This window comes from Lolium rigidum, chromosome 6 (assembly GCF_022539505.1).
Source record: "Lolium rigidum isolate FL_2022 chromosome 6, APGP_CSIRO_Lrig_0.1, whole genome shotgun sequence".
NCBI classification, from domain to species: domain Eukaryota; kingdom Viridiplantae; phylum Streptophyta; class Magnoliopsida; order Poales; family Poaceae; genus Lolium; species Lolium rigidum.
The window spans coordinates 324476348-324487632 of NC_061513.1; positions in this window are offsets into that span (position 1 = coordinate 324476348).

Below are 11285 nucleotides of genomic sequence, written 5' to 3' on the forward strand. Positions count from 1 at the left end.
GGAACGCTGCTCGTGCTTCCAAACCCCTGAAAACCAAGTTATTCCAGAGTGTCCACCATAAATACCTATGCATGGCATTTCAAACCATTCCAAGTAAATTCTCATGTGCTACCTTTAAACCTTCAAAATCTATACCTAATAATAAAAGCAAAAGAGGTTCTTGTTGGTCCGTTTTTTTCTACCCCAGATTTTCGTTGAAATTACCATCTCATGCTACCGCTGAGTCAAAAGAAAACGCTTCGTATGTCCACCTCTGTCGATTGGTGCGTGCCTTGATTTGGCTCGTCATTAGCCTCTGATGGGCCTGGGCCTGGATTTCTTCCCTCCGCCCGTCCGTGCCGGACCAGTCCACAATAGATTTGTCAACCCACGAAGTGAGCCTCTCAATGAACCGGATCCATAATGAGTACGTGGACAGCAGAATCAAGGACTTCGATCGACTCAAGCACGAAGAGGACATCTTTACGGACTCTGATCGATACAATTGCCTAGATATAAGACATCGCGTCTAGCTTCTACGGTTCCTTCAATGTTGAGATCGTTCCGGTTGACATTGCGAGCAAGCGCCGGAAAAACCGGAATCATGTGGCTAGGTACTCCAGAAACGCTCGGCGAGGTCCTCCGTCAAAGAGCTATGCGATCTTGGGACAATGGCATGGCGCTGTTGTCAGGAGAGTTTTGCTTCAGTGAGAGCCGATGGAGTCCACATAGCCGATCCACATACCTCGACCGCCACAATCGCGAATCCGAGCTCCCTGTCTCCACCATGGTCGATGTCTCCTAGATTCAGCGCTCATGCTGCTGCCAAAGACGACGATGGCAGCGGAGGCGCGCTGTCACCGGAGCGCGTCTGGAGTGCCAGCCAGGGCTATGGTGACGACCACTCGGAGCAGAAAGACACAACGGGCCTACTCTTCTCCTTGATTCCATTGACGACGGTGTGGTGCACCTGCAAGCTGGTGTCGCCATTGATGCCCTTGACCTGCCAGGTGATCGTGGTATCGGACGGCAGTCAAGCTTCACAACAACCTCATGTCACTGGACGTGCTGACACGAATATGTGGGCATGGTGCTCACCCTCGGAAGCAACGGCGCCAGCCGATGGAGGGAGGCAGAAAGCCCCGTCGTGATGTGGCCCTCTAACTGATCAACTGTTGATGGAACTGCGATCTTTCTCTGTTGATTTTTCCGAAAATTACTGATGTACAACGCCTAGCTCTCTAACTGACTTAGCGATCGCAGATGTAATATTTAAGTGCAGATATTGGCTTCGCGATCTGCCGGCTGCCTCCACCTGGTGCCACATCTCGTGCTTCATTGACCAAAAATCATTGGCTGTAGCTGATGGATTAGTTGTCTTTTGCTTGCGACTGCTTCAGGTGATCTGCTACACAAACGATCTTTGAATCTTAACTTGTGGTATTGGTTTTATCTAGAACCTGCACATATGTTCTATGTAATGCCCCATATGGAAAAACAAGTTGTTAAGCAATAATATACCTTTTTCGATAAAGGATGCTTTCATTACTTTTATAAGCAATTACATCCAGCCTCTGCATAACCAGGATGCACACAGCCGTTTATGTTGTCTCAGGTTCGAAAGTGATAAAAACGAAAAAAACTAGGCGAGATACACATCAAAGATGAAACATAAAACGCCTAAGAGATAGGTGGGGCATCTATCCGTAGACTATGCTGCCACCCATGTTGGGAAAAAGTATCCCTCGCCGTAGCCTCCAACCGTGTACGGACCTCCGTAAACAGGTCTCGGTTCTCCACTCGCTGAAGAGGTAACCACGAACGGAGAATACCTGTACATCCGTAGATGACCTGCAACAAAGAGCAATTTTTATCATTAAAAATCTTGTCATTTCTACATAGCCAAAGCGCCCGGATAATCGCTAGCGCCCCCACCCTAAGAAGCAACTTAAACCTTGAATCAACCCCATGGAGCCAATTACCAAAAATATTGGCAACACTAGTCGGAGGATACAGGGTAGACGCTACTTGGATGATCGACCATATAGATCTCGCAAATTGACACTTGGAAGAACAAATGCTTGATTGTTTCGTCCTGTTGACAGAAAACACATCGAGTACTCCCATGCCAATTACGCTTAACAAGACTATCTTTGGTGAGGATTACCCCTCGACGAAGATACCATCCAAAAATTTTAATTTTTAATGGTATCTTCATCTTCCAAATCTTTTTATTATTATCAACTGGTAGGTCAGAAAGAAGGATCGCGTTGTAGAAAGATTTCACAGAGAAAGCACCGTTGGCATGAAGGTTCCATCTAAATTCGTCCGGTTCGTCCGATAAATGAATATCCCCAAGCCGTTGAATTAAGGTATTCCATGCCGCAAGTCTTTGTCCAAGTAAAACCCGTCTGAACGTCACATTCGGGGGTGAGGTTTGTATGGCCGAGGCTCTGTTCATTTGCGACGTGTGGGTGTGAGCCGATGGATTCTCGGCACTTCTGGCTGCCTTGGAGAATCGAGACCTCGCTGCCTAAGAAGGCTACCAGGACCATGCGGCTGACAAGGTAGCCAGCAAGGGGATCAGGCCGACGGTATTGTCAGGAAAGACCACCGAGCTCCTACTGAATGTTGGCGGTTGAGTGAGGCACAACATGCTGAGCTTGGTGATGGCCTACATCCTCTCAGATAAACTGCTGCTGAAAGCCTGAAACCAGACCTTTGGCCAAACTAAGGAGTCACCGGCACCGGCACTAATCACTTACATTCTAAACCAGCAGATTTTGCATTTGGGCGGTGTGGAATAGCTCTTCAGGCCGACAATAGAAGAATCACTTCATCGTTCCTCTAGGTTGCACCCCATGATCGTTTTCTTGGTGTCATGCAAGATTCCTGTGGTTTCTTCCACGGTCGGACAAGTTCTTTTCCCTTTCTCAGTTGCTTTTTCTCCATGCTCTGAACAGTGCTTTAATTTTACATCTATCATTGTTTTTCTATATCTACGTTGTCCAGTTTTATTGATTGGTAAATGTTATGAAGGAATTAATGTCAAAGTTCTACGTTGTATAGATCGACAATATGTATATAACTTACATTTCTATATTGATAGTAAACTGAGAAGGGATCATGATTAGCTAGATTTGTCTCTCGACCTATGTGAATTTTTTCATGACCTAAAAATATTTATATTTATTTAATAAAATCAACCTAATGCAACGCACGATCACTTGGTTAGACTTGTCAACATAAAGTTAACTTTTTTTTTTACTTCGACATCAACCATTGTTTCAGTCAACAGGCTTAGTTGGGCGACACAAAATGTAGATCAATCAGGTGTTGCCCGCCATTCGCGGAATTAAAATATGGCGCCAACCGTCATTACAACTTTGAATTATTACAAGTAGGTGAAGCTCAGGTAACTCGCGGACTCGCCCTTTTAGAATTTATCATGTTCGTTATGAATAGAGATGGCGTGATCATCCCGTCGATGGTGGCACATATGAGAATTGTAATCATAAATAATTTGCTAAAGGTTTGAGTTTTTGTTTATCCCGATGCAACGCATGGGCATTTTTACTAGTACTTCTAAATTTGTGTCGATGTTTTATAGCTCATGAGGAAATATGTGGTGTTTATCTTTCAATCTTGTGATTTACTCCTGACAGACTTTCATAATGGACTAGTGGCACACCCGCTTATCCAATAATTTTGCAAAAAGAGCTGGCAACGGGGTTCCCAGCCCCAATTAATCAACTTTCATTAATAATTCTCTTCACATGTTTTGCCTTGATTTATCAGTAAGCAACTTAAATTGCAAATATACACTCCTCCATGGTATGAGATTGTTGGAAGGCACCCGAGGATTCGGTTAGCCATGGCTTGTGTAAGCAAAGGTTGGGGGAGTGTCATCCATAATAAAACTAAAGTACGTGTGTAAACAAAAGAGAAGAGGGATGATTTACCTTGCTGGTAGAGATAACGTCCTTCATGGGAGCCGCTCTTGAAAGTCCGGTTGACGAGGTAGTTAGAGTACCCACTATCATTCGTTGACAACAACAAACACCTCTCAAAATAATTTTACTCCTGTTTTACAAATGAAAAGCTCTAGCACATGTTAATCCCTGCTTCCCTCTCGCGAAGGGTCAATCTTTTACTTTTATATTGTGTCTCCATCCTTTCTTTGAGCACCTTCTTGAGAGCACAACTGTCATTCTTAGTATAATATGCTTGTCCCAAAATGTGATTAACTGTGGTATAACTTTGATGCTTTTATCTTTGATAATCTTTACTTCCAATCTTTCCATGAACTTCAAAGGTGCCCGAGCATTTACGTTTTGCTGTACAAGTACGGGTAAGCGAGATACCACTTTATCATATCCTTTTATGAATATTGCAATCCTGCTGATAGACATGATTCATGATGCTTGTTGTTAATTTGTTGGTACCTTTTCCATGATTGACATAGCTATTAGATGATTTTATTTGCATGTATCTTATTATGAATTGCTTAAGTACTTGCCATATCATGAGAATATTTACATCATATGAACAAATGTGTTCGTGAAAATTCTTTTATCGCACTCGGTTGTTAATCGAATTGCTTGAGGACAAGCAATAAGCTAAGCTTGGGGGGAGTTGATACGTCCAAAACGTATCTACTTTCCCGAACACTTTTGCTATTGTTTTGCCTCTAATTTGTGTATTTTGGATACAACTAACACGGACTAACGCTGTTTTCAGCAGAATTGCTCTGGTGTCTCATTTTTGTGCAGAAATTCAACTTTCAGGAAAATCCCCGGAATTTATGTCGAAGGGCTTATTTTTCCAGAAGATTCACGGAGCCAGGAAGGCAGGCCTGGGGGAGGCCCAGGGCCCCCACACACTAGGACGGCGCGGCCTGGAGGGGGGCGCGCTGATACGTCTCCGACGTATCGATAATTTCTTATGTTCCATGCCATATTATTGATGATACCTACATGTTTTATGCACACTTTATGTCAGATTCGTGCATTTTCTGGAACTAACCTATTAACAAGATGCCGAAGAGCCGATTCTTTGTTTTCTGCTGTTTTTGGTTTCGAAATCCTAGTAACGAAATATTCTCGGAATTGGACGAAATCAAGACCCGGGGTCCTATTTTGCCACGAACCTTCCGAGAAGACCGAAAGGGATACGAAGTGGGGCGACGAGGCGCCGCCACCATAGGGCCGCGCGGCCGGAGGGGGCCCGCGCCGCCCTATGGTGTGGGCCCCTCGTCGGCCCTCCGACTCTGCCCTTCCGCCTACTTAAAGCCTCCGTCGCGAAACCCCCGAGGCGAAAAACCACGATACGGAAAACCTTCCGGAGACGCCGCCGCCGCCAATCCCATCTCGGGGGATTCGGAGATCTCCTCCGGCACCCTGCCGGAGAGGGGATTCATCTCCCGGAGGACTCTACACCGCCATGGTCGCCTCCGGAGTGATGAGTGAGTAGTTCACCCCTGGACTATGGGTCCATAGCGGTAGCTAGATGGTTGTCTTCTCCTCATTGTGCTTCATTGTTGGATCTTGTGAGCTGCCTAACATGATCAAGATCATCTATCTGTAATACTCTATGTTGTGTTTGTCGGGATCCGATGGATAGAGAATACCATGTTATGTTAATTATCAAGTTATTACATATGTGTTGTTGTTATCACCAGAATTTGACCGAGTCAGAGGTGGGCCGCGATCAAGATTGACTTGAAGAATATACATGGAAGAAATACGTGAATCGGCCTTTTATACCAAGTTGGGCTTAATGGCCCGTGTATCTGTAACATATTAGATCACATCTTAGTTTAGAAGTTAGAATCTTACTCGTGCACGGTTTGGTGCACGCCCCACATTAGAAAGTCCGCTGGACTATAAATATGTATCTAGGGTTTATGGAATAAACAACAACCAACGTTCAACCACAAACAAATCTCGGCGCATCGCCAACTCCTTCGTCTCGAGGGTTTCTACCGGTAAGCATCATGCTGCCTAGATCGCATCTTGCGATCTAGGCAGCACAAGCCTGCCTATGTTGTTCATGCGTTGCTCGTACTGAAGCCTTTTTGATGGCGAGCAACGTAGTTATCTTAGATGTGTTAGGGTTAGCATTGTTCTTCATGTTACATGCTATCGTAGTGCAACCCTTGCATGTCTAGCCGCCCTTACACCTATCTTAGGTGTAGGGGCGGCACCCCGCTTGATCATTATTTAGTAGATCTGATCCGTTACGATTGCTCCTTGTTCTACAAGGATTAGTTTAATATCCGCAATAGTTAGGCCTTACAAAGGGGGAGGATCCAGCGGCACGTAGGGTGTCGTTCGTTGGCCCTAAACGAGATGTTCCGGGGATCAACCTCGTGTTGGTTTTTAGGCCTTGTTTAGGATCGGCTTACGATCACCGTGCGTGGCCGCGAGGCCCAACCCGGAGTAGGACGATCCGATTATGCGGTGAAAACCCTAAATCGTCGTAGATCTCATTAGCTTTATCTTGATCAAGCGGGACCACCATATATTCGGACACCTCGTCCGAATCATGGGTGGATCGGCTCTTTGAGCCGATTCACGGGATAACCCGAGAGCCGATCGAGGCTCGTATTTAACGTTTACGTGTGTGCCCTGCAGAAACTAAGCGAGGCATCATCCACACCTTCCCGACCGGTATAGGTCGGGTGGCACGCCCTTGTGATAAACATCGGACGTGCGACCAGGAGGCTTTGCGGGCCGTCGCTCTGAGGGACTGGGGCCAGCCGCAGCCCTAGTTGTTCCCGGCTCTACGGTGTTGCCCGTCTCTGCCCGCCAGGGGGTTTCTGACGTCAACACATTCTGGCACGCCCGGTGGGACGACCTTCGACATCCACCACATCGCCATCTACATCCGAGATGGCGGAAGACACTCCGGTCACGTACGAGGATCTGCCTGACGAACTCAAGAAGAAACACGACGAGATCAAGGCAACCCTCGAAGCCGAGCTCATCGGCTCTTTCCACCGAACCCGCCCCCATGGCGTCAGGTGGAAGGGTTTCACACCTGAAGGCGCGCTCGATGGAGTGGACCTGTCCGCCCCGTCAGAAGAACGCACCAGGTCGCTGCGGCAGGAGATCAACTACATGGTGGCTCATTCGCTGCACCGCCACTCGAGAGCCTCGGTGAACACTTTGTAGCGTGTCGCTCCGCGCGTCGTCCGAGAAATCGTGAGCCACCGGTATTCTCCATCGGGACCAGCTGCGGGGACTTTCAAGGGAGAGATGCCACTCCAGCCCCAGCCCGTTCGCATGGGCAGCACCGGAACTGCCGAACTCATCGGCATACGTCGTCTACAAGATTGGTGGTGATCCTAGTGACTACCAATTCCTACCCGAGGCACCCAAGGAGATCCCGCACGGATACGCGTGCGCATACGTACCGGACTGCAACGCCTGGGCACTCTCGAACCAGGCTGCAATATCAGGGGCCTCTGGAACGGCAGGAGGAACGTCAGGAGCCGATCCTGAGAAGCAATCGTGGCTGGCTAAGTACGCCACCCCGACAAACCTCCAAAGCCCAGCTCCTGCAGTTGGCTTAGAACCGGAAAAGCAAGCATGGCTGGTTAAGTATGCCACCCCGGCGAACCTTCAGGGTTCGACACCTTCAGCCATCACAGCGGATCAGATTTGTGCAATTCTGAAAGATCGGTTCGGCATGATGCCGAAAAGGAAGACGTTCGGCTACACCAAGCCGTACCCCAACGACTACGAACCGATCCCGCTACCACCCAAATATCGGCTCCCGGACTTCACGAAGTTTAGTGGATCGGATGGTTCCAGCTCCATCGAGCATGTGAGCCGATATTTGGCACAGCTGGGCACGATCTCGGCGTCGGACGAGTTGCGTGTGAGGTTCTTCGCACGGTCCCTCACGGGATCGGCTTTCGGGTGGTACACATCGCTGCCACCGAACTCCATTCGGACTTGGAAGCGGTTGGAAGAACGGTTCCATGAGCGATATCACTCGGAGGCTTCCGACGTTGGTATTGCCGACCTAGCACAAGTACGACGAAGCGCGGGGAGACGGTGTCGGGAATACGTCCAGCGCTTCGGGACCATTAGGAACCGATGCTTTTCGGCTCATATAAGTGAAAAAGAAGCGATCGAGTTGGCGGTGGTGGGTCTCTCATCATCGATTAAGGACGTGGCCTCCCAAGCGGACTACCCTTCGTTGGCGCACATGGTGCGAAGCTGTCAGCATATGAACAGCGCCACCCAGATGTTTACCAGGACAAATTCAAGCGGGCGGTGACCCTGGTTGAGGCAGACGAGGATGAAGGTGCTGCGGGAGATCGAGAGATAGCAGTGGCTGAATGGACTCGAGCGGCAGGCCCCGTGATCTGCAAATGGGTGAAGCCACAAGGTCCTCCAAAAGGGTTCGACTTCGACGTGACCAAAACTGAGCAGATTTTTGATCTCTTACTCACGGAGAAGCATATAAAGGTACCCGAAGGCCACAAGTTCCCCACGGTGCAAGAGCTGAACGGAAGGCCATACTGCAAGTGGCATAACATGTTCACCCACACCACCAACGACTGCAGGGTGTGGCGGCAGCAGATCCAAATGGCGATAGAAAACGGACGGTTGATTTTCAACCAATACGCCATGAAGGTCGACACACACCCCTTCCCCGCCGTAAACATGGTGGAGTATGCTTGCCATGGAGGGTGCCAGCCGGGTTTCCCGTGCAACATCAACATGGTAGATCTTGGACACCACGCTGGCAAGGATGGAGATGAGGGCAGCTGCTCTCATAGCAAAGATACAGAGGAAGCCGCTCCACGCGATCGGCTCCGCCAAGATGGCAAGCGCTACGTAACAGAGGGAGAAGTGAAGAACATAAGATATCGGCGACCTCTCTCTCGATCACCTCCTCAACAAGTATGTGAGTCGATACGACCAACGCCGACGGTCAGGCGATGATGATGAAAGAGATCGTCTGGCCAGAGAAGCCAGAAGACATCGTCGGCATGATCGCGATGAGGAGGAGCACGAGCGTTGTGCCAAGGAAAAGGCAAGGGAGCGAGACGACGAGGACAGGCACTGGGATTGTCCCTTCTTCAGGCACTGCTGGGATTCAGGAATGAGCCGATTGCCAACAATCGGCAATTGCCCGGAATGCAACCGGAAGAAGAAGGAGGCAGCCAACATGTCCGTGTTCGAGCGCTTAGGACCTCTCCCGCCACGAGCAAACGAGCTGAGTCCCCTCGGTTGAAAGATCTCGAAGATTCAGAAGACGAGGGAGAAGAAGAAGACAGGTATCACCGGCCAAGATGGTGCCCTGATGGACTCAGCCGTTCCCAGAAACGCAGGGTTCAACGATTGCGCGGCCTGGAAGAAGCCGAGAGGTTATACTTGCATACGTTGAGGAAGGCAAGGCCTGGTCTGGCTGCGAAGGTTTAGCGAACCCTGGATGAAGAGGGTCGTCCACGGAAAATGGAGTGGCGCCCCAAGCAAAGGAAAGCCGATGATGAAACATCGGCTGGCACAAACATGGTGCTCGTTCTTCCGACAAAGCTTAGCGCTCCACGATTACACGATGCACTCAAGGTGGACGATAGCAAGCGCACCAACATGATGAAGTCAGAGATTGGGCTAGTTTTGTCTACCGGCCTGAACGAGTAGCAAGAGCACGTCAATGAGCAAACGTGGCGAGGCTGATCCTTGTGATCGGCCCCAAAAATGTATGAAGGGACATTACAAAACCTTCACCGAGCAAGCAAACGTGGAGGCCGATTCCAGCAATCGGCCAAAATTATCCTCACCAACCATTCTGCCCGGGTTCAACATGTTATCCAACAGAGCCGATACCATCAATTCTCTTGACAGAATCGGCTCCGGGGGGCACCCAAGTGGATAAAACACGAGGATATGCAGTAAGGTGTCTCATTCTTTGGTAATGAGTATTGGAGTATGGGGGGCCGATGCACAAGTCGGCCGTAAAATCTGAAAATTCGAAAATTTTTGAGCACAGCCGATGCAGCAGACATCGACTTAAGGATATGAAAGCCGATGCATGGCCATCGACTCAAGAGGAATAACTGTTACGATCAGAGGGTCAATGGAGCACGAAAGGAGATTTTAATGGAAGAACTCCTCAATGGAGTAGTTTAAGGGCTCGGATCCTCTCTTCAAGAACAACGCCAAGAGCAACCTGGGTATGCAAATCAGGGTAAGGAAGGAGCTGATCTGATCTGCAAGGCGCAAGAAGTAGATTGAAGAAGCTCGGGGGGCAGTTCACCCTGAAGGTTCCCTGCTTGGGGCTACGTCATGAGTTAAGGCTAATGTCGGCACATGTGGCTGATTCGCCTTGATTAAGGCTCGGGGCGCAGCTCGCTCTAAAGGTCTTTGCTCTGGGGAGCCGATTTGGTTGGAATCGGCTAGCCCTACGACACAAGCCGGTCCGGAGAGTGGTGTTCTGTTACGAGAGTCATCGGTTTGAGCATCCAAGACGGTTCCGGGGCTCTTTTCAAGTCGCTGCTCAAAGATCAAGTCGCCGACTTACTAAGATCGGGCTGTGCCATCGTCATCGGCAGAGCTAGCTAGCTTGGAGGGATGGCTAAATTGGCTTGTCTCGCAGATTATCGTGAAACTGATGCGTTGCCATCAGTCACTAAGCATGGATTAGGCCAACAGTTGACAAACTCAGCATGAAAGAAATCGGCGAAATCAAGTTAAGGGAATTCTTCATTAGTATTGAGATTTCTTACAATGGGGAGCCGATTGCTCAAGGAAAGAAGAACAAAAGAAGGGTCCATTGACCAATCTACTACTGCTAGGCCTATACTATTAGATCCTAATCTACGGGCCATCATCGCCCTCATCGTCATCCTCGGAACTCTCATCGACGCCTGCTGCCGATGGGCTCCTCGTCGCTACTCCCGTAGCCCTCCACGGGGGCTTCATCCCCGTCTTCGTCGTCGGCTCGCGTCGTCGTCCCACCACATGCGGAGGCATTTCGCCGGCGGGCAGCCCTCGAGGGAGTCGTCGTCGTCGTCGTCTTCTTCTCCCTCTTCTTCGAGAGGTGGGGCAGCCGTCCCGAGAGAGCCGGTCGTCCTCGCTTTTGACTCCGAGTTCCCCGTCGGCGCGGAACTGAAGATCCTCATCCCCGCTGGTCAAGGACTTGTCGTCCTCGGACCAAATGGAGGAGGCATGGCTCTCCTCGTCCCGGTCTTCCGGGGCACGAATTTCGGCGGCGTCTCGCGGGAGGAGTCGGACCCGTAGGAAAACTCGGAGGAGGAGGAAGAAGACATGGCGGCACGAGAGGGT